Source organism: Dendrobates tinctorius, unplaced genomic scaffold, assembly GCF_039654945.1.
Source record: "Dendrobates tinctorius isolate UK_male_01 unplaced genomic scaffold, ASM3965494v1 ptg000049l, whole genome shotgun sequence".
In the NCBI taxonomy this organism is placed as follows: domain Eukaryota; kingdom Metazoa; phylum Chordata; class Amphibia; order Anura; family Dendrobatidae; genus Dendrobates; species Dendrobates tinctorius.
The window spans coordinates 879,716-904,893 of NW_027361717.1; positions in this window are offsets into that span (position 1 = coordinate 879,716).

Genomic DNA, 25,178 nt, shown 5'->3' on the forward strand with positions numbered 1-25,178 from the left:
TGTAAAAAGCTCACCTACATCCATGAAATACCTCTTTCATAACTCATTTCTCATAAGTCTAAACCAGCAGTGACAGCAATACAAAAGAAATAAAACAGCACCATGATCTCATACTCAGCAAATGAGTTTGTATTTTTGTAGTTCCCTGCCTCAGCTTTCACCTCCTTCACCTTGTTTCTTATGAAATCTACTCTTTAATAACTGAGACACCACCTTTAGTAACCACTAGTGTTGAGCGAGTATACTCGTTGCTTGGGTGTCCTCCGAGTATTTGGGCGTGCTCGGAGATTTAGTTTTCATCACCTCAGCTACATGATTTGTGGCTGCTGGACAGCTTGAATACATGTGTGGAATGCCTGTTTGTTAGGGAATTCCCACATGTATTCAGCCTGTCTGCAAGTCACAAATCATGCAGATTAGCTGACGAAAACTAAACCTCTGAGCACGCCAAAATAATCAGAGGACACCCGAGCAACGAGTATACTCGCTCATCACTAGTAACCACTTATCCACCTGACTACTACATATCATGCCTCTGATACTGGTTCTTCATCACAAGGTGGACTCTAAAATCTTGCCATTCTCTATACATTTTCCACTTCTACTCTCCAAATCTCACCACACCACTAATACTTTCTACCCAATTTTTATCCAACATTATTTGCAGCCTTCGGGTATGTGCACACAATGTCATTTAAGGCAAATTCTGCTCGTAATCTGCCTGAAATAATGGTGCAAAATGACCTAAAAAAATGAACATTGTCTACATCAATGTAAAAATGGCATTGCAGTTCACAACATCTGTCTTTTGCTACTTCTTTTTACAGGCTTGGTAAAGTGTAAAGTTTAGGCGCGTATTCATTCTCCGGCATCTTCTGCCATGAAGCCGCTCACTAGTTATAGTTTAAAAAAAGGAACAAAGATGCCAACGGAGGCACTTCAAAATCAACGGCAAAACCATCAGGGAAGCCACTTTCGAAAAAAAAGTGCTGGGTTTTTTAAGAGCGGTTTCACCTAGGAAAACCTTCACCTAGGAAAACCTTGGCAGAGCTGCTGGAGTCTGAAAGACGTCATGTGGGCATGCGCTTAAAAATACATTCAACCACGTCCTTATCCATCTCTTCGGTCTAAAGCTTACCAATGGAACTGGCATAATTAATATCACTAATGAGCTTTAAACTACTTAATCCATGCTGTATTACTCTATTCTCCTGTAATTTTCCCTCATTCCATTCCACAGTCCTAGCAAAATCAACAATCCCGAGTCCTTACATTCTTCAATCTCAAATGTTTGCTGCCATAGCAGAACCTTCCATTTTTCCCTTCCTCTTTCCCTTTCATAAACAGATAATTTACACTATAATTTTTACGTCTCTATTAAAGAGGCTGTCAACTAATTTTTCATTTATGACCTATTCTTAGGATAGGTGATCAATGTCTGATCTGTTTATGTCCGATATCCGGCACACTCACTGATGAGCTGTTCTCCGTATTCGCTGTCCAGAATTGCTCGATTGCAGCCGTGGCAGGGTATTGCACATACGTACACTTAGTATTCAAATCAATAGGAGGGGGATGTGTAGCAACCGGCCGCACTATCAGAAGACAGAGCAGCTCTGCTCGACCAATTCAGACATCGAGAGCAGTTGGTGGGCGGGAGTGTCGGGTGTTGGACCCCAACTGATCAGATATTGATGACCTATCCTAACGATAGGTCATCAATGAAGAAATAGTAGACAACCTCTTCATTTTACGTAATTAAAAATTGTTCTTGGATTACTGTTATTCATTTTTTTTGCATACATTCCTTATAAAAGAAACAAACGCGAATGTCACAGAATCCCTTCCTATTAATATGAACCTTTCACACAAAGTTGTTAAAACAAGACATTGTGGACATACTAAAGTAAAGAATCAAATAATGAATGCTTCCACAGTAATGTTTCAATAATTAGGGATGATAAACTTGATAATTATTTTCTGTCTCTTACACTCTTTGAAGATGACTTGGAAAAAAATGTAAAAATATAGAAAAAAACATAATGATTATGAAGACACCCATTAGTGAGACTTTGATCTGATAGGTGACGTGTATCCTTGAAAAAAAAAGTTAATGGCAATGAAATGCTTGTATGATACATGGTTTTTAGAAAAATAAAAATTGAATCCCAGTCAGTGAACGCAAGATGATAAACTAGAAAGCTGTGTATAATAATCGAGATAATCTAATTTTTGTGCTTTAATTATTTGGATTTTTTATTTTTGTTTTCAAAGGGGACACATTAAGTTAGAATATTCCACATTTTCTTGAATTCATTAGTTGAAGGTGTGTTCTCATCGTAACGTTTACGTCTTCTAGTGTTCCCACATTTTCACCATTTCTAAGAAAGTTCTCATGTCCATTTTTGGATAAACATCAATCTACCAGTTCTTAAAAGTATGACCATTAGCATTTCTTCCACTGGAACCCTCAAAAGTCCAGAAACAAGTTGAACCCAGTCTTGGTCATAAACTAAATTGCTCAGACATTTCCATAACTGCTGATAAGTACGCATGAGGGAATAGCTTCGGAAAATTCCTTTTCCGAATAGCTATAGCTAGAGTTGAGCGAAACGGGTCGGTCAAATTCAAAAGTCAACGACTTTCGCTAAAGTCGAGTTTCACCGATCGAAACCCGACCATAGCGTGAGGTTGGCCATGAGGTCGCCGACTCGAGCGCCAAAGTCACGTTTCCCATAATGCTTCCAGTGCCTTTTCTCAGCCAATGATCAAGGACGCACACTGTGGGCAATGCGATGACATGGGGAGCGGCCACCACCATCTTAGAGAAGGGCATTGCAGTGATTGGCTGGCTTTGTGTGGCGTCATAGTGGCTATAAAAGCCCTGAATGCCAACGGCCATCTTACTTCTGCCGATCTTAGCATAGGGAGAGGTTGCTGCTGCTCGTTCTCAATAGGGAGAGTGTTTAGGCAGGAGAAAAAAAAACCCTGTAGTTCTGCTGATAGCGATTTTCACTGTACAACACAACAGTTAGTGTGCAGTGAAAGGGGAGGATATTTTTGTGTGCAGCAGCTGTGGTGGTTATTAGGCTGCCTTATAAGGGTACCTGATAGTTGCACTGCTGTGTGCACACTGTTGTGCAGACTGCTTTTTTCAAAGCAAAAATACTTGTATTCCTTTTGGCTGCACAGTTAGCGAGCGTTCATTTTTTCACACACCTTATAGAGGTGTACGCTCCTCACACACTACCGTGTACCGACTGGTTTCACGGACAAATACATGCTATCTGTGTGTGACTCTGTAAAAAGATAGATGGAGATTTTAATTTTTCCATACATACACCATATAGAGCTGTCCACTTATCAATCAGTATTGTATATCTGCTGTTTGTATGTCGGTCAAATCTATACAGAGACAGCGTGTGTGTGAGACTCCGTAAATACATATACGGAAATTTCAATTTTTCCATACACTGTATAGAGCTGTCTGCTTGTCAAACAGTATACTATATCTGCTGTTTGATTACAGTCAAATCTATACAGAGACAGCATGTGTGTGTGAGTCCGTAAAAAAATAGACGGAGATTTAAAATTTTTCCATACCTACATCGTATAGAGCTGTACGCTCCTCACACACTACCGTGTACCGGCTGGTATCACGGACAAATACATGCTATCTGTGTTTGACTTTGTAAAAAAATAGACGGAGATTTAAAATTTTCCATACATACACCATATAGAGCTGTCCTCTTCTCAAACAGTATCGTATATCAGCTGTTTGTATTACAGTCCAATTTATACAGAGTGCGTGTGTGTGTGAGTCCGTAAATACATAGATGGACATTTCCATTTTTGCATACATCATATAGAGCTGTCCGCTTCTCTAACAGTATCGTATATCTGCTGTTCGCTTTACGGTCACATCTATACAGAGTCATTGTGTGTGTGAGACTCCGTAAATACATATACGGACATTTCCAATTCTCCATACACCGTATTGAGCTGTCCGCCTCTCAAACAGTATCGTATATCTGCTGTTTGCTTTATGGTCACATCTATACAGAGTCATCGTGTGTGTGTGTGAGACTCCGTAAATACATATACGGACATTTTAATTTCTCCATACAGAGTATTGAGCTGTCCGATTCTCAAACAGTATCGCATATCTGCTGTTTGCTTTACAGTCACATCTATACAGAGTCATCATGTGTGTGAGACTCCGTAAATACATATATGGACATTTCCATTTCTCCATACACCGTATTGAGCTGTCCGCTTCTCAAACAGTATCGTATATCTGCTGTTCGAATTACGGTCACATCTATACAGACACAGCATGTGTGTGTGAGACTCCAGAAATACATATACGGACATTTCCATTTTTCAATGCACCGTATAGAGCTGTCCGCTTCTCATACAGTACCGTATATCTGCTGGTTGTATTACGGTTAAATACATACTGCCAGAGCGTCTGTGTGTGACTCTGGAAACAAATATATGGAGATTGACAGTTTCACCAAAAATGTATATAGCTGTACACTTCTGATACAGTACAGTATATCTGCTAGTTGGATTACGGTCAAATACATACTGGGAGAGCGTCTGTGAGTAAAGAAATATATAGGGAGATATAAATTTTTCCATACACCTTACACAACTGTACGCTCCTCATACAGTACCATATCTCTGCTGGTATTTTTGGTACATTTTCCCAAACATGAGGAAGTTTTGTGGAAGAGGCTGCATACGTGGGCATGGGGCGCAGCTGGTACTGATGGTGGTGGTGGTGCATCTGCTGGTTATGGCAAAAGCACAATAGCAGCTAAGGCAGGAGGTGTTGAGCCGGCGTCATCATCTGGCACAAGAAGGCCTTTAAGGTTCTCTTTTCTGGGAGTAGGTAAACCGCTTTTATAACCGGAGCTTCAGGAACAGGTTTTGGCTTACCTTGCCGAAACAGCCTCCAGCTCTATTGCCTCCTCTTTTGAAGTTACAAATACTGCAAGCACAGAGTCGTCAGTGCAGGCTTCTGGTCAGGAACAACACCTTTCCTTGTGTCTTTCACCCACACCAAAAGTGAAGGATGCCGCAGCACACACTTCAGATTACTCCGTGGAGCTCTTTTCACATACCATGCCAGGATTATCAAGTCAAATCCTGAATTCCCCAGTCCAAGATGAATCTGACATGGAGTGCACTGATGCACAGCCACTGATAGATGATTCTGCTGGTACGTTCACCCAGAGCAATACATTTGCCTCGCAGTCTAATGAGCCTGAATCAGACCCTGATGAAACCCAGGTGCCCCTTCCCGCATACTATACCACCTTACACAGTGACACAGGAAGGTGCAGATGAAATTGAAGAGGAGGTGATGGATGACCCAGTTGTTCACCCGGATTGGCATCCATTGGGGGAAGAGGGTGCCGCTGGCAATAGCTCAGAAGAGGAGAAGGATCCGCAGCAGGCATCGACATCGCAGCAGCAGATATCTGGCAGGCCCGTAGCTGTACCAAAACTAGTTAAAAAAACAAAAAGAGTTGCAGGACAGCTTGGCCAGACAGTCAAATTGGCACACCATGCAAGCCCTGAAAATTTATACCATAGTAGGAAGAGTGCAGTGTGGCACTTTTTTGAGCAAAATCCTATTGATGAGGCAAAGATTATCTGTAAGAAATGCGGAAGGACCTTCAGCCGAGGTAAAAATCTCCGAAATTTAAACACCAGTTGCATGCTTAGACATTTAAACACCATGCACTTGCAAGCATTGATGGACTACAAAACCTCAGGTAGCACATGTGCACCTGCTCCAACTGAAGGCAGCCAGCCACACTCCATTGCTTCCCCAACTGAAAGGCCACTGCTAAGCACACCACCAGCAAGAAATGTTGAGATGTCGTCGCAAGGCAAAAGCAGTCAGGGAATCACAATGTTTTTGCAAAAAAAGACAGAATCTAGGCCATCACCGATACCACCATCACCATCACCAACTCCCTCTCAGTCCTTAATATCCACAGCTAGTTCCCCCCTATGCAGCTCTCAAGTACAGCTCGCCCTACCAGACACTCTGAGTAGGACAAGAAAGTACTCATTCTGTCATCCACTCAACACTGGCTTTGAATGGCTACATTGCCAAACTGATCTCATTAGAGATGATGCCCTTCTGTTTGGTTGAAAGCGAAGTGTTACGAGAGCTCATGGCCTACGTTGTCCCACGCTATGACCTACACAGTCGGCACTTCTTTTCTCGAAAAGCCATCCCTGCCCTCCACCTGCATGTGAAAGACCGCATTGTTCATGCACTCAAACAATCAGTGAATGGAAAGGTGCAACTCACAACAGATGCATGGGCCAGTAGGCATGGCCAGGGCCGTTATGTGTCCATCACTGCGCACTGGGTTAATGTGGTGGATGCTGGATCCACAGGGGACAGCGGCAGTGGAACAGTGCTGCCTAGCCCACGGTATAGGAAACAGTTGGCTGTAGGCGTTCGACCCTCCTCCTCCTCCTCCAGAACTGAAAGCTCGTCGACAGAGCGCAGTCACACAAGCACTCCATCCGCAGCTGCCAGTGTTGCACATGAGGTGTCCCACTATTGAACAGCTATTGGTAAGCGGCAGCAGGCTGTTTTAAAGATGATGTCTTTGGGCGACAAAATACACACTGCGGAGGTACTGGCCGACTACATGCATCGACAAACTGAGTCATGGCTGGGCAGTCTACATCTTGAGCCAGGCAAGGTACTCAGTGATAGCGGCAGGAATTTTGTGGCAGCCATAGCCCTTGCAAAACTTAGACACATACCTTGCCTGGCTCACACTTTGAACCTAGTGGTGCAGTGCTTCCTAAATAATTATCCGGAGTTAACAGCCCTGCTCAATAAGGTGCGAAGACTGTGCTCGCACATCGTCGCTCGCCTGTACACTCCAGTCGTATGCAGAAGCTGCAGTGATCGCTCCACCTCCCCAAGCACCGCCTAATCATAGATGTTGCAACAAGGTGGAACTCCACCATGCACATGGTTGAGAGGCTGTGCTAACAGAGGCAGGCTGTAATGCATTTGTGGGAGGATACACGGGCAGGCAGTTTGAGGGAAGACATGGAATTGTCGGGTGTGCAGTGGTCAAAGCTGAAAGACCTCTGTAAACTCCTTCAGTGTTTTGAGGAATGCCCATGGCTGGTAAGCACAGACGACGTCATCATAAGCTTGAGCATACTGTTGTGAGCTCATCTGTTCATTCATCTTTTGTGTCCGAGGATCTCCCTCTTCTGGCGAAGGAAGGTAGTGAGGATGATTTGGATGAAAGAAACCAAACACCTGATCAGGTGGATCGTGACTGGGTAACGGGAACTACAGACTAGATATAAGGCAGCCGACGCCCTTCTGAGTCGCTGGTGATTTCTCTGCTGGATTCTTGGAGACCAGTCTGATTCCTGCTTCCCAAAGATAAGTTTTTGCTCTGCTATTGAACTTATTAGTTTTGGTTTTGTTTACCTTGTTTTTTTAGCTCAGCCATCCCCGGCCGGGGGTGTGCTGGATTCTTTTTCCTTGATCAGTGTTTTCTTTTGCTCTGCTTCCAGAATATTCTGAGTGCTGATATAGGGTTTAAAGTCTAGTGACTTCAGGGTCCTTTTTGCTTATCAGTTGTGTTGGTAGTATTTTTTGGCAGGGTTTTCTGTTCTGATTGAGTCACCGTAGGAGGCAAAAACAGAAATGCTAGCTAAGTCCAGAAAACCAGAGAAGTTGGCAGCTATCGGATTGCAGACCCCTGAACCTATCAACACAACTAGCAGTAGCCGTGGGGGGTTCCTACGATGCCCTATAAGAACAAAACCGTTGGCACAACCCTGAGAATTGTAGGTGGTGCCCAAGTAGGATCCCAATCCGTGAACTAAATATATATAAACTTGGCACACACCAAAGGTTTCTGATGCAGAAAGGTGATTTTTAATTATACAACAGTACATACATACACAGACGTTTCGGTCTAGGACCTTCATCAATGTACGATATATTGTACTGTGAGATTCTTAGTGACTGGGCTTTGTGAGATAGACCAATCCTGTGAGGAGGCACATGAAGCCGTCCCACTGCGTGGTAATTTGTGGAGTGTGGACGCAGTATCCACCGCGAATCCCAAGTGGGATTTGGGATTCGCGGTGGATACTGCGTCCACACTCCACAAATTACCACGCAGTGGGACGGCTTCATGTGCCTCCTCACAGGATTGGTCTATCTCACAAAGCCCAGTCACTAAGAATCTCACAGTACAATATATCGTACATTGATGAAGGTCCTAGACCGAAACGTCTGTGTATGTATGTACTGTTGTATAATTAAAAATCACCTTTCTGCATCAGAAACCTTTGGTGTGTGCCAAGTTTATATATATTTACCTACGATGCCCTAGACCCCTCGATCACAGCCGGAGAATTAAATAGGCCAAAAGAGAGAAAGGGGAAATCTAAACTGCCCCAGAGCAGACCCCAAAGCAATAGGCAGCCCCCAACATATAATGACGGTGAAGCAAGATGAAAATACTAACACAGACAGAAAGATAGACTGAGCAAAGACGGGGCCCAAGCTAACTAGGTAGAAAAGGACAGGAAGGCTGCTGTCTGCAATCCGTGAAAAACCCTATGAAAATAAGAGCCAACAGACTGACAGTGAAAAAGGCCCTGAAGACGCTAGGCTTCAAAAAAGCTATGTCAGTACTCAGGAATATTCTGAAGACAGAGCTACAGGCAAAAGGAGATTCAGCTCACCCCAGCAGGGAATGGCAGAATACAGAAAAGCAAGGGAAACAAAAAACAAAACAAAAATGCTAACAGGCAAAACAGAAAACTTAGCTTTAGAGGAGCAGGAATCAGACTGGTGTCCTAGAAGTCCACAGAGAAATCACCCGCAGGGCAGAAGGGCGTCGGCAGCCTTATATCCAGTCCGTGACTCCACTCAGCCAGTCATCCTCATTAGGCTCAGGTGCCTGATAATCAGGCTCATTACCTTCCTTTACCAGAATAGGGAGTTCACCAGACCTCAGTGACGAAGGGGAAAATGAACTCACAACAGTTTTCTCAGATTGCAGACAGCAGCTTTTCTGTCCTGTCCTTTTTAGTTAGCTTGGTCCCCATCGTTTGCTCAACCTATCTTTCTATCTGTGTCAGTGTTTTCATCTTGCTTCACCGTCATTATATGTTGGGGGCTGCCTATTGCTTTGGGGTCTGCTCTGGGGCAGTCAGTTTTTCTCTTTTCTCTCTTTATGCTTGTGTAGATCTCCGGCTGTGACAAGGTGTCTAGGATCACCTTAGGAACACTCCACGGCTACTGCTAGTTGTGTGATAGGATCAGGGGTCTGCAATCCGCTAGTTTCCAACCTCTCTGATTTTCTGGGCTGAGCTTGTGTTTTGTTTTTTTCCTCCTCGGTGACTCAATCATAACAGCATACCACTTATGCGTCTGCTCATGCAAACTTTGACCCACATTAAGGATCATGTGACTGCAGCAGAGGAGGCGGAAGAGGAGGAGGGAAGCCTTGATGACAGTCAGCCATTGTCAGCGAGGGCAGCTGACCTGGACGAGTTGGAGAAATAAGAGGAAGAGGAGGGGGATGATTATTTTGGGGAGGAGGATGCTTCTCAGGGGGCAAGAGATAATGTTGGCGTGCCAAGGTCAGGTCCAGGGTTTGTGCGTGACTGGAGGGATGTGAATTTCCAAGAAAGTGCTCCTCCACCCACCACTGGCAGTGCATCAATGACACCTGGAACATTGGCCCACATGTGTGATTATGTCTTGTGGATCCTAAAAAGGGACCCCTGCATTGCCAAAATGATGAAGGATGACAACTACTGGTTGGCCAGCATCCTGGATCCACGCTATAAAGGCAAATTACAGAACATCATGCCACAGGAGAACCTAGAGATAATATTGGCTAACAAACAAACAACTCTGGTAACCATTTGTTGGAGGCATTCCCAGCACACAGCAGCGGTGCTGGTTCTCCCACGAGCCGTAGAGGTCAAAATGGCAGAGGTGTTCGTGGTGCACACAGCTGAAGTGGCGTTGGAGACAGGAGTTTCATGACCATGTTGTGGACTGATTTTTCAAGTACCGCTCACACAACTGGTAATACTGCATCGATGGAAAGTGACAGGAGACAGCAGTTGTCAACTATGGTTACAAACTACTTCTCCTCCCATATCGATGTTCTCCCTCACAGGTCATTCCCCTTTGACTATTGGGCGTCTAAACTGGACACCTGGCCTGAATTGGCACAATATGCCTTACAGGAGCTCGTTTGCCCTGCTGCTAGTGTGTTATCTGAAAGAGTCTTCAGTGCTGCTGGATCAATCCTGACAGAAAAAAGGACCCGCATGTCGACCCAAAATGTTGATGATCTAACCTTCATTAAAATGAACCATGCATGGGTTTCAAAGGATTTTGTCCCACCTTCCCCTGATGACACAAAGGTTGCCAGAAAAGTGCCTCACTTTTGTCCTCCTCTTCCTCGGACTTGCCCAATTCCGCCCTTTGCAGCAGCTGAATGTCCAGCCAACACATCAACATATGCCATTTTTTAAACCTCGCTAACTGGGCTGCCCACCCCTCAAGGGCTGGGGTCAACACCTGGAGCACTCGGGCAAGTGCCTTTGCTCTGAACAGGTGGATGGGCCCACTGATGGCCGATGTCACTGGCACAGGGCCCCTCATGGTACAATACAGTGTCTCTGATGGTGGGGGGGCCCACTTGCCGTCAGACACACCGGCGTACTATGAGGGGCCCTGTGCCAGTACCGCCACCCACGAGTGTGCCCCCCCTGCTTGCTCAGGGCCCAAGCACTTGCAAGACTTACATCTCCCTGCTCCTTGGCTGTATAGTCTGGCCAGTTAAATCCTTCACAGGGATGGGCACTACAACTTTGCTGAATTGATCGATGATGGTTAAAACTTATCTATGGCCAGTCCTGCTGAGCTCCACCTTCAGATGATCAATGGCTACCATTTGTAATGGACGTTGACTCACAATCGGATGCAGGGGTGCTTTATGATCAGTAGAGTTGAGCGATACCGTCCGATACTTCAAAATATCGGATCGGAATGGATCGGCTGATATTTAAAAAAAGTATCGGTATCGCCGATGCCGATACCGGAAGTCCCATTCAAGTCTATGAGACTTCCGGTATCGGAATTGGAAAAACCCTTTCCTGCCCTTGTACAGCCTCTCGGGGGTCTGTACGGGCCTTCCGGGGGTCTCTGCCGGCCTGCCGGGGGGCTGTGCCGGCCTGCCGGTGGGCTGTGCGGACTGCCCGGGGTCTGTACCGGCCTGCCGGGGGGCTGTGCCGGCCTGCCGGTGGTCTGTGCACCCTGTGGGGGTCTGTACCGGCCTGCTGGGGGGCTGTGCCGGCCTGCCGGGGGGCTGTGCACCCTGTGGGGGTCTGTGCCGGCCTGCCGGGGGGCTGTGCTGATGTCCGGGGGTCTGTGCAGGCATCGTCCGATGGGACTACAAGTCCCATCTGGCGATGCCTGCTACCATGACAGTGATTGACACATTAGCCAATGATGGGACAGTAGTAGTCCCATCATCCGGCTAATGTGTTAAATGTTAAAAAAAAACTACATACATACTACATGCATGCAACATACATACATACTACATGCTACATACATACCACATATATACTACATGCATGCTACATGCTACATACATACTACATATATACTACATGCATGCTACATACATACTACATGCTACATACATACTACATACATACTACATATATGCTACATACATACTACATGCTACATACATACCACATATATACTACATGCATGCTACATGCTACATACATACTACATATATACTACATGCATGCTACATACATACTATATGCTACATACATACTACATACATACTACATATATGCTACATACATACTACATGCTACATACATACTACATACATACTACATGCTACATACATACTACATACATACTACATATATACTACATGCATGCTACATACATACTACATGCTACATACATACTACATACATACTACATACATACTACATATATACTACATGCATGCTACATACATACTACATGCTACATACATACCACATATATACTACATGCATGCTACATGCTACATACATACCACATATATACTACATGCATGCTACATACATACTACATATATACTACATGCATGCTACATGCTACATACATACCACATATATACTACATGCATGCTAAATACATACTACATGCTACATACATACCACATATATACTACATGCATGCTACATACATACTACATGCTACATACATACCATATATATACTACATGCATGCTACATGCTACATACATACCACTTATATACTACATGCATGCTACATACATACTACATACATACTACATATATACTACATGCATGCTACATACATACTACATGCTACATGCATGCTACATACATACTACATGCTACATACATACTACATACATACTACATATATACTACATGCATGCTACATACATACTACATGCTACATACATACCATATATATACTACATGCATGCTACATGCTACATACATACCACATATATACTACATGCATGCTACATACATACTACATACATACTACATATATACTACATGCATGCTACATACATACTACATGCTATATAACTTCAAGAGAAATGTGCTGTCTTCCAGGTGCAAAAATTAAAAATGTGTCTGACAGGATATCAGGACTCTTCAGACCTACAGATGACTACCCATTCCTGCTACTACATGTGGGGATAAATGACACCGCAAGAAACAACCTGGAAACCATCTGCAGAGACTTTGAAGACTTAGGCAAGAAAGTGAAAGAACTGGGAGCGCAGGTGGTCTTCTCTTCCATCCTCCCAGTGGATGGCCATGGAACAAGGAGGTGGAATAAGATTCTGCAGGTGAACAACTGGCTACGTCGATGGTGCCGTCAGCAACGATTTGGATTTCTGGATCATGGAGTGAGTTACGTTTACGATGGACTACTTGCTAGAGATGGGGTGCACCTTACGAAGACTGGAAAACAAGTATTTGGAAGTCGTCTTGCTACACTTGTAAGGAGAGCTTTAAACTAGAACAACATGGGAAGGGAAGCAAAAGACCAGAAAAAGCCATACACCTGACAAATGCTATTGAGAACTCTGCTATTAGAAGTGGAAAGGAAGAACAAAGACAAAAGAATCTAATTAATAAAAATATTGGAGAAAGAGAAACCAATCACAAACTAAAATGTTTCTATACTAATGCACAAAGCATGGGCAACAAACAAGGAGAATTGGAACTACTAACGCAGGAGAAGAAATATGATGTCATTGGAATCACTGAAACTTGGTGGGACAATACACATGATTGGAATACAAGACTAGAAGGATACAACTTATTTGCAAGAAACAGACTTGATAAACGAGGAGGAGGTGTCGCATTGTATGTTAGAAACGCGTATATCTGCACAGAGATTGAAGCTTCAGAGACTGGGAGTTCTGTGGAAACTGTTTGGGTAAGAATACAAGGACAGAACAATGGAAAGGACACCATTGTAGGCATTTACTACAGGCCGCCTGTGCAAGCTGAAGATATGGATGAACTCTTTATGCATCAAATGGCCAAGTTCTCCAAAAAATATGACATAGTTGTCATGGGAGATTTCAACTATCCAGACATTTGTTGGGAATCTCTCTCAGGCAAAACTAACAGGTCAAGGAAATTCTTATCCTCTCTAGCTGACAACTTTATCTTCCAAAAGGTAAGGGAGAAAACAAGGGGAACTGCTACCTTGGATCTAATCCTTATAAACAGGGAGGAAATGGTTGAGGAGGTAAAAGTGGCTGGGACCCTAGGAGGTAGCGACCATGCTATTTTAGAATTTTGGATAACTAGAGGTGGAAGACCTGTGAAGACTCAGACGTCAAGGTTAGATTTCAGAAAGGCAGATTTTAAGGGATTCAGAAAGAGAATTGGAGGGATCCAATGGCTGGATATCCTTAAAGACAAAAATGTCCAGGAAGGATGGGAAATCTTGAAAAATGAAATTCTTAAAGCACAGTTGTTATCAATTCCGAAAAGATGGAATAATAGGAAGCATTTAAGGAAACAAGGATGGATGAACACAGAACTTAAGCACATGCTAAAAAGGAAGAAAAAAATGTTTATAAAATGGAAAGAGGGAGGCATATCTAAAGAAGAATATTATGCTGTCTGCAGAACCTGCAGGGCACAAATCAGATTAGCTAAAGCTGAAAATGAATTGAGGCTTGCAAGAGATGTCAAAAGCAATAATAAAGGATTTTGGGGATATGTCAAAAGTAAAAGAAAAGTCAAAGATGCTATAGGATTTTTACAGGATGAAAATGATGAAATGGTCAGACAGGATGTTGAGAAGGCTGAACTTTTAAATTCCTATTTTGCATCTCTCTCAGAAAGGAAATGTAACATCAACTGTTATTCACTGTCCTATTAAGGGAATAGAAGAATCCAGGATATCTATAAACAGATAGTGAGGAAACACTTAGCTAACCTAAATGAATTCCAGTCTCCAGGTCCAGATGAATTACACCCCAGAATACTGAAGGAGATAGCAGAAGAAATTTTTGAACCCCTCTCCATAATCTTTGAAAATTCTTGGAGGACAGGAGAAGTGCCAGAAGACTGGAGAAGAGCAAATGTTGTTCCTATCTTCAAAAAGGGGAAGAAGGTGGACCCAGGCAACTATAGGCCGGTGAGTCTGACTTCTATACCAGGAAAGATCTTTGAACAAATTATTAAACAACATGTATGTCAATACCTGGATAAGAATGAAGTGATTAAACAGAGTCAGCATGGGTTTGTAACTAATAAGTCATGTCAGACTAACTTAATTTCCTTCTATGACGGTATCACTGATTGGGTGGATCAAGGAAATGCTGTAGATATAGTATATCTTGACTTCAGCAAAGCATTTGACAAAGTCTCTCATACAATCCTTATTGAAAAAATGACTAAGTATGGAATGGACAAGGCAACTGTTAGGTGGATTCATAACTGGCTTAGTGATCGGACCCAAAGAGTGGTCGTAAATGGCTGCACATCCAGTTGGAAGATTGTCTCAAGTGGGGTACCACAGGGCTCTGTCCTGGGCCCTGTATTGTTCAACATCTTTATCAACGATTTAGATGAAGGAATTGAGGGTAAACTGATTAAATTGCTGATGACACAAAGCTAGGAGGGATAGCTAATACTAGAGAAGAGAGAGAGAGGATTCAAAACGATTTAAATAAATTGGAGAAGTGGGCAGCAACTAACAGAATGGTTTTTAACAGGGAGAAATGCAAAGTACTACATCTGGGCAATAAAAATGAAAAAAGCATATATAGAATGGGAGGAATAGGCCTAAGCAACAGCACATGTGAAAAAGACTTGGGTATACTAATAGATCACAGACTGAATATGAGTCAACAGTGTGATGCAGCAGCAAAAAAAGCAAATGCAATTCTAGGATGTATTAACAGAAGCATACAGTCTAGATCACGTGAAGTCATTATTTCCCTCTACTCCTCTTTGGTCAGACCTCATCTGGAATATTGTGTCCAGTTTTGGGCACCACATTTTAAAAAAGACATCAACAAACTGGAGCAAGTTCAGAAAAGAGCAACCAGAATGGTGACCGGTCTGCAAACCCTGTCTTATGAGGAAAGGTTGCAGGATTTGGGATTGTTTAGTTTGCAAAAGAGAAGACTGAGAGGAGACTTAATAGCTGTCTACAAATATCTAAAGGGCTGTCACATTGTAGAAGGATCAACTTTATTCTCATTTGCACAAGGAAAGACTAGAAGCAATGGGATGAAACTGAATGGGAGGAGACACAGATTAGATATTAGAAAAAACTTTTTGACAGAGTGATCAATGAGTGGAACAAGCTGCCACGAGAAGTGGTGAGTTCTCCTTCAATGGATGTCTTCAAACAGAGGCTGGACAGACATCTGACTGGGATGATTTAGCGAATCCTGCTTTGAGCAGGGGGTTGGACCAGATGGCCCAGGAGGTCCCTTCCAACTCTACAATTCTATGATTCTATGATTCTATGATTCTATGCTACATACATACTACATACATACTACATGCATGCTACATACAATACATTCATACAATACATACATAGACATACAGTACATATAACATAGAGTAACATACTTACCAATACTTGTCACATTGTTCCCCGAAGCCATTGTCTTTTACGGAATAAATATTAACATAACAAACCACAAAAATACTCACCCATGATCCGAAGCAGTCCACGAGTGTGTCCCACGATGATCTTGGGTAGAGAACTGCAGCATCAGCTGATGCTGCCGCTCTCTACGGGCTGCAGGAATCCAATGACGGAAGGTAGGTATCCTTCCGCACTGTATTCCTCCGCCACTTAAAAAAAAAATAGTCCCTAGTCTCACTTTTGACATTGCTGTGTGAGAAAGTTCCCACGCAGCTTTTGCCATAAAGTGAGACTAGGGACTTTTTTTTTAAGTGGCGGAGGAATACAGTGCGGAAGGATACCTACCTTCCGTCATTGGATTCCTGCAGCCCGTAGAGAGCGGCAGCATCAGCTGATGCTGCAGTTCTCTACCCAAGATCGTCGTGGGACACACTCGTGGACTGCTTCGGATCATGGATGAGTATTTTTGTGGTTTGTTATGTTAATATTTATTCCGTAAAAGACAATGGCTTCGGGGAACAATGTGACAAGTATTGGTAAGTATGTTACTCTATGTTATATGTACTGTATGTCTATGTATGTATTGTATGAATGTATTGTATGTAGCATGCATGTAGTATGTATGTAGTATGTATGTAGCATGTATGTAGTATGTATGTAGCATGTAGTATATATGTAGCATGCATGTAGTATGTATGTAGTATGTATGTAGCATGTAGTATGTATGTAGTATGTATGTAGCATGTAGTATGTATGTAGCATGCATGTAGTATGTATGTAGTATATATGTGGTATGTATGTAGCATGTAGTATGTATGTAGCATGTAGTATGTATGTAGCATGTAGTATGTATGTAGCATGTAGTATGTATGTAGCATGCATGTAGTATATATGTAGTATGTATGTAGCATGTAGTATGTATGTAGCATGCATGTAGTATATATGTAGTATGTATGTAGTATGTATGTAGCATGTAGTATATATGTAGTATGTATGTAGTATGTATGTAGCATGCATGTAGTATATATGTGGTATGTATGTAGCATGTAGCATGCATGTAGTATATATATGGTATGTATGTAGCATGTAGTATGTATGTAGCATGCATGTAGTATATATGTAGTATGTATGTAGTATGTATGTAGCATGTATGTAGCATGTAGTATGTATGTAGCATGCATGTAGCATGTAGTATGTATGTAGCATGCATGTAGTATATATGTAGTATGTATGTAGCATGTATGTAGCATGCATGTAGTATGTATGTAGTATGTATGTAGCATGTAGTATGTATGTAGCATGCATGTAGTATATATGTAGTATGTATGTAGTATGTATGTAGCATGCATGTAGTATGTATGTAGTATGTATGCAGCATGTAGTATGTAAGTAGCATGCATGTAGTATATATGTAGTATGTATGTAGCATGTAGCATGCATGTAGTATATATGTGGTATGTATGTAGCATGTAGTATGTATGTAGCATGCATGTAGTATGTATGTAGCATGTAGCATGCATGTAGTATATATGTGGTATGTATGTAGCATGTAGTATGTATGTAGCATGCATGTAGTATGTATGTAGTATTTTTTTTTTTTTTTTTTACATGCAACACATATGCCGGATGATGGGACTACTACTGTCCCATCATTGGCTAATGTGTCAATCACTGTCATGGTAGCAGGCATCGCCCGATGGGACTTGTAGTCCCATCGGACGATGCCTGCACAGACCCCCGGACATCAGCACAGCCCCCCGGCAGGCCGGCACAGCCCCCCGGCAGGCCGGTACAGACCCCCACAGGGTGCACAGACCACCGGCAGGCCGGCACAGCCCCCCGGCAGGCCGGTACAGACCCTGCGGTATCGGAATGCTCAACACTAATGATCAGCTTTCACAGTTTTCCAAGTCACAGACATGTGACATTCCTGCCACCATTTTTCAATGTCTCCTCTCATGGCAATCCAATAGAATCGCCTACGGCCTGTAGCTTCTGTCTTTTGCACTCCAAAGTGAACAGACAGATCATGATAGGCAGTGAGGACCATGTGTACATCTCTCGCTGTCATCACAATTTGATGGAGACGAGTAACGGTGATGGGACCATGGGACCACACTACTGTGATACAGCAACCCTTAATTCACAAAGAACCGTTTTCGCAATCTCCACAGACAAATTCATTGAGGGTCAGCATAGCCTCTGCGAATTCTCATGGGAGGTTTTCCCGTGATTTGTAATTTTGAAAATTTCTGCAATCACTCGACTTTCCTTCTGGACTTAATTCCATCTAGTTTCCTGTAGCGGAGAGTCTGGACTGGCTTACTGACACTGAAATATATACAAATATTTAAAAGTACCACAACACTGTATACTGTTGTATGCTTCAAATACATTTCCCTTTTTATAATTTTTATATTCTGGTGTAATCCGTACTGAGCCTGTGAGAGTTTGTATCAGACTCTGCAAAACTATAAGGAGATTTAAAATGACACCAACACTGTATGCAGCTGTACGCTTGTAATATATTACTCTTTTTGGACTTTTTATATTCTTGTCTAATCCATACTGAGCCTGGGAGAGTATTTTTCTGACTCCGGAAATATAAATGGATATTTCCAATTACCCCTGGACTGGATACACCTTGTATCTGCTGATACAGTACCTTTTTTCAACTTGTTTGAGAACGGTTGAATCCATACTGACTGAGTGAGCGGGTGTAGTTGACTCATGAAATCTGGTGGTTGGAAAAAATAATGGAAACACATGGAAACATCAACAAAACTTAGGTTATTATGGTGTAGTCCACCTTTTGCGGCGATTACAGCCTCGATTATCCGAGGTATGGATTCATACAAGGTGTGAATTGTTTCCAAAGGAATTGTAGCCCATTCTTCAGTTAAAACACCATCCAGTTCTTTGAGCGACAATGGTGGCGGAAATCGACGTCTAACTTGAATCTAGAAAATCTGCCATAAATGATCAATAATGTGGAGGTCTGGGGATTACATTATAGTGTTACTCGTGCCATGCTTTAACGATTCAAGCTGTATGAATTGGTGCATTATCATCCTGAAAGATGGCGCTCCCCTCCGGGAACAGTGCTTGATCCACAGGATGCATTTGGTTGCCCAAAATGCCTAAATAATCACGGCTGTTACTTCTTCAATTAAGGAATATCATTGGCCCGGCGTATCTCCACGAAATATCACCCCAGATCATCACAGAACATCCACCATGCTTTACGGTTGGGAGAAGGCAGTCTGGATGGAATGCTTCTTTAGGCTATTTCCAAACGTACACTCGGCCAGAGGTCATAAATAGGGTAAATGATGATTCGTCTGAGAATATAAAATGTTTTCACAGCTCAAGAGACCTTTTCTGTAGGTTTCTACACCACTCTAAACACATGGAAACATTTGTCATTGAGAGAAGCGTTTTTACAATTGCAGCGATTCGGTGGAATCCAGATTTGTGCAGCTCGCGACAAACTTTTTTGTGGAAACTGTGTTCTGTAGGTGTTCATTGAGCTCTGCATTGTTTTTCCAAGTAGGGGTCTTGCGATCCTCTCTCCAAATTTGCTTTACATTCCGACAGTAAGGCCGGGGTCACACTGGCAAGGAATACGGACGAGTGAGAGGCGTTAAAAGCACGCATTACACACGGACAAATTATTCTCTATGGGTTTGCTCCCAACAGCCGTATATTTCTCGGGTGTATTCTACGGTCCGTGCCAATCGCAGCATGCTGCGATTGTCAGCGTACTACGCCCGTAATACGCCAATGCAAGTCTATGGGTGCGCAAAAAATACGGATTACACACGGACCACACATGTGACTTGCTAGATATACGCACCCGGTGTCTTTTACAAAAGCCGGCAATTCAGTGCGCTACACAGTAAACTCACACTGACAGGTTTAATAAAGAAAGAATAGATATAGACACATAGAATACATATATATATATATATATACATACATGTCATTGTGACAAACATATATATATATTTATATTTCACAGAGTTCTTCATAGCAGAATAGCCGATAATTAAATTGCCGGCTTCTATCAAATAATTCCCCAACCCGACATGAAATGACACATGGTTTACATTCAGTAAAGCATTTCATTTCATGTTTTTTTATATGTCCTTGACTAATAATTAGAGGCGGGTTTGTGTGCAAAATTTGGGAGTTGTAGTTGTTATTTTAAGGGGTTAATTCTTTGTTAAAAAATGCGTGGGCTTCCCATTGCCCTATATTGGTGGCGAGTGGGTTAATCTAACAAAGGGTTAATGTCACCATTCGATTGTAAGGTGACATTAACCCTTTGTTAGATTAACCCATTAGCCACCGCTACAGGGCAATGGGAAGCCCACACATTTTTTAAAAACGAATTAACCCCTTAATATAACAACTACAACTCCCAAATTTTGCACACAAACCCGCATCTAATTATCAGTCAAGGACATATAAAAAACATGAAATGAAATGCTTTACTGAATGTAAACCATGTGTCATTTAATGTCGGCTTAGGGAATTATTTGATAGAAGCCGGCAATTTAATTAGCGGCAATTCTGCTATGAAGAACTCTGTGAAATATATATATGTTTATCTCAATGACTTGTGTGTTTCTATATATATGCATTCTATGTGTCTATATCTATTATTTAGTTCCTGTTAGAAACCCTGTCATAGGGCTCCATTATATGTCCACTTTGCAAGGCGGCGAGAAAATCTCGCCATACGGATTGCATACGGATGCCATACGGATTATATACGGATGCTGACATGCGCAAAATACGCAACCACACCTTGCTTACGGATGACATACAGAGCACTATTTAGGGGTCATTCATCCGTATTACTCCTGTAAACTACAGACCGTTGCGTCGGTCAGTGTGACCCCGGCCTAACTCTCTCAGTCAACTTCGACTTTCGGCCAGACCTGTGCATTGCTACGGATGTTTTTCCTTCTCATTCAAATGCAGTCATTACTTTGGAGACAGTACCGCTTGACACGCCAAGCATACGGCCACTTTCTGTTACACTAGCACCTGCCATACCAGCATCAACAATTTGGGCTCTTTGAAAATCAGAAAGGTCTGCCATTGTTATAAGTTTTTCCTCAATGTTTTTAGAATTATGCAAAACAAACATTTAATTTACATACACATATCACATGACACAAATAATCAACTACAAAACATTAACATATGTCACGGTTTGCATGTTTATAACATGTTTGAAGATTATGGTGACAACCCGTTAGGTTGCATTATTTTATCCAACCCCTGTATATGCGGAGTGTGTATAAAAGCCCTCCCCGCCGACCGCCATTTTTCCTCTGCCCATCTTTACAGTAGGGAGAGGTTGCTGAAGCTGTTTATGATTTGGGAGACACTTAGGCCTGTAAACAGAAGTTGTTATGTGCTTGTGTGGCGCCCCTGAGGGTTCAGTCGCCACAGAGGTACTGCACCTCCTCCTGAGGTGTGGTACCCCACCATCCAGGTAAGGTGGAGACAACTGACCACACTCCAGCACCTGCACCCCACACCACAAAGTAGTATAGCAAAGCACCTTCGGCGGCTCCCTGCTTGGAGTGTAGCATAGCACCCCTTGGTGGCTCCCTGCTTGGAACACGAAACATGCTGGTAGGTGGGTGGAGTTTAGTTTACATAAAAGAGTGGGAAGAGTTGAGCGAGTCGTTCAGTCTTTCATTCAGTCAGTGAGTGGGGATGTAGAAGGACAGAGTGTGAAACAGAGAAGATCCCCGGGAGAGGGATGGAAGAAGGAAGTGCTGCAGCAGGCCACAGTGATCTGGGTCTGCTGGCACAGGAAAGAGACAGAGACAGGAAGCTTGATTCTCCATTGGAAAGAAGGATTAGTACGGAACGTGAGGAGAATAAGAGAACAAGGACCTTTTCCAGTTCTAAGTGCAAGGCCGGGGTCCGGTCCCCGAGGTTGAACAGATACTAATGGTCCTGCAGCAGACACCGGAGGAATAGAAGTAGTGACCACTTTATTCCCACACAAGACTTGGAGGCACAACAGCAACATATTAGTGAGCCGGGACTTAGTAGCAAGGAGTCCCCGAAGCAGGCTACAGCTGTTTGCCGTACAAGTAGAGTTCATAGGAACATCTGACAAGAGGAAATCCAGTGTACCTCAGTACTAGGAGTACTTCACTCAAAGGTGCTATAAGAGGAGACGTTCAGAAAAGGCACATATGTTGGCGGAGTGCTGGAAAGGAGTACTTCATCTTGCCTGGAAGTTGGCTGAGCTCCTGACCCGGAGGACACGGCACGGATGCGGGCACCTGTACCTGCAACATACTGTGATTAAAGCTTTGGAACTACATGCCCTGGTGTCCTCCACTTATTCCTGCGCCAATCTGCCCAGCACGGCTACATCCCTTGCGCTTGACACTACACCATCTAAGTGTCACTTCACCTACACTGCCCTGGGACTATAGCCCTGCCTGTGGAGGGCTATAACATCACCGCAGCACCACACCATCTGTCCCAGAGGATCTGTCTGCAGCGTCGGCTTACATCTCTATTGCCGAACACCACAGGTGGCGTCACGAATCATTCATCATAAGCACACTGAACATTCCCCTTTTACAATGGGTGCCCAGGGTCACGGGCTGGGTCCCAGCTGCTGTGACATCTCCCATTGAAGCTCATCGGGCCCGGTACCGAGTACCCCACAGCCCTGGGAGGGCGACCCACTTGCGCTGAATGCAATTGTTGTGTTCTGTTAGTGTGCATTGACAGGGGAGGATTTCTTGTGTGCAGCAGCGCTAGTTATTAGGCTGCCTGCCAGTGACAGGGACCATTTTCTTGTGTGCAGCAGCACTGATTATTAGCCTGCCTTATTGCAGTATTGCTGTGTGGACACTGCTGTGCAGACTGCTTTTTACACAGCAATCCTACTTTTATTCTGTTTTCCTGCAGTGAACGAACGTTCATTATTTCACACACCATATAGAGCTGTACGCTCTTCACACACTACCATGTACCGGATGTGTCACGGAGAAATACATGCTAACTATCTGTATGAGACTACGGAAATATATAGGGAGATTAACATTTTCTATTACACTATATATACCTGGTTTTTGATGATACAGTACATTTGTTCTAAATTTTTGCTTACGGTATAATACATACTGAGTGAGCGTTTGTGGTTTACCCATTAAATATATTTGGAGAAAAACATTTTACCCTATACTCTATACACCTCCTATCTTGTGATACAGTACCTTTGTTTGTCATTTTGTATTACGATCAAATCCATAATGGGTGAGTGTCTGAGGGTGGCTACGGAAATGTATACGGAGATTTAAATTGTACCCTACAATACATATACTTGCTATCTTGTTATCCAGTACCTTTTTTCAACATTTTGCATTATGGTTAAATCCAGACTGAATGAGCGTCTGAGGGTGACTCCGGAAATATATACAGAGATTTACATTTAGCCCAACACTGTATCCAGCTGTACGCTTTTGATACAGTACCCTTTTTTTGCTATTTACATTCTGTTGTAATCCATACTCAGCCTGTGATTGTCTGTATATTACTCCGTAAATATATTTGGAGATTTACAATTAACACAACACTTTATACAGCTGTAAGCTTGTTATACATTACCCATTTACTGCTGTTTATATTCTGGTCTAATGCATACAGAGCCAGTGAGAGTCTGTTTCTGACTATGGAAATATATATGGACATTTACAATGACCCCTACACTGTATACAGCTTTACGCTTCTGATCCATTACCCTTTTATTGCTTTTAACATTGTGGTGTAATCCATAATGAGCCTGAGGGTGTCTGTGTCTGCCTCCTGAAATATATACGTAGATTTAGAATGTTAAAACTATACCATATATATACCTGGCATCTGTTGTTACTGTACCCTTTCTCAACTTCTTGTCTAATCCATACTGGGCCTGAGAGCGTCTGTGCCTGCCTCCTGAAATACATACGTAGATTTTTACTATTTTCACTATACTATATATACCAGGTATCAGTTGATACAGTACCCTTTGTGCCAGAAAGTCCTCATCCACCCACCACTCTTAGTGCATCATTGACACCTTGAACATTGGCCCACATGTGTGAGTATTTCCTGCGGATCTTCTTTTTATACTATGGTGTGATCCATACTGAGCCTGTGAGAGTCTGTGTGTTACTCCTGAAATATATATGTAGATTTAAAAATTACCCCAACACTGTATACAGCTCTACGCTTGTGATGCATTACCCATTTACTGCTTTTTATATTCTGGTCTAATGCATACTGAACCAGTGAGAGTCTGTTTCTGACTCTGGAAATATATAGGGAGATTTAGAATGTTTAAACAATGCTATATATAATTGGTATCTGGTGATACTGTACCCTTTCTCAACTCTCTACATTCTTGTCGAATCCATACTGGGCCTGAGAGCATCTGTATCTGCCTCCTGAAATATATACAGGGATTTTGAATGTTGAAACTATGCTATATATACCTGGTATCTGGTAATACTGTACCCTTTCTCAACTTTCTACATTCTTGTCTAATCCATACTGGGCCTGAGAGAGTCTGTGCCTGCCTCCTGAAATACATACGTAATTTTTTTCTATTTTTACTATACTATATATACCTGGTATCTCTATTTTTCTATTTTCACTATACTATATATACCTGGTATCTCTTGCTACAGTAGCCTTTCTGCCAGAAAGTCCTCCTCCACCCACCACTCTAAGTGCATCATTGACACCAGGATCATTGGCCCACATGTGTGATTATTTCTTGCGGATCTTCTTTTTAGGTTATGGTGTGATCCATAATGAGCGTATGAGAGTCTGTGTGTTACTCCTGAAATATATACTGTATGTAGATTTAAAAATTACCCCAACACTGTATACAGCTATATGCTTGTGATACATT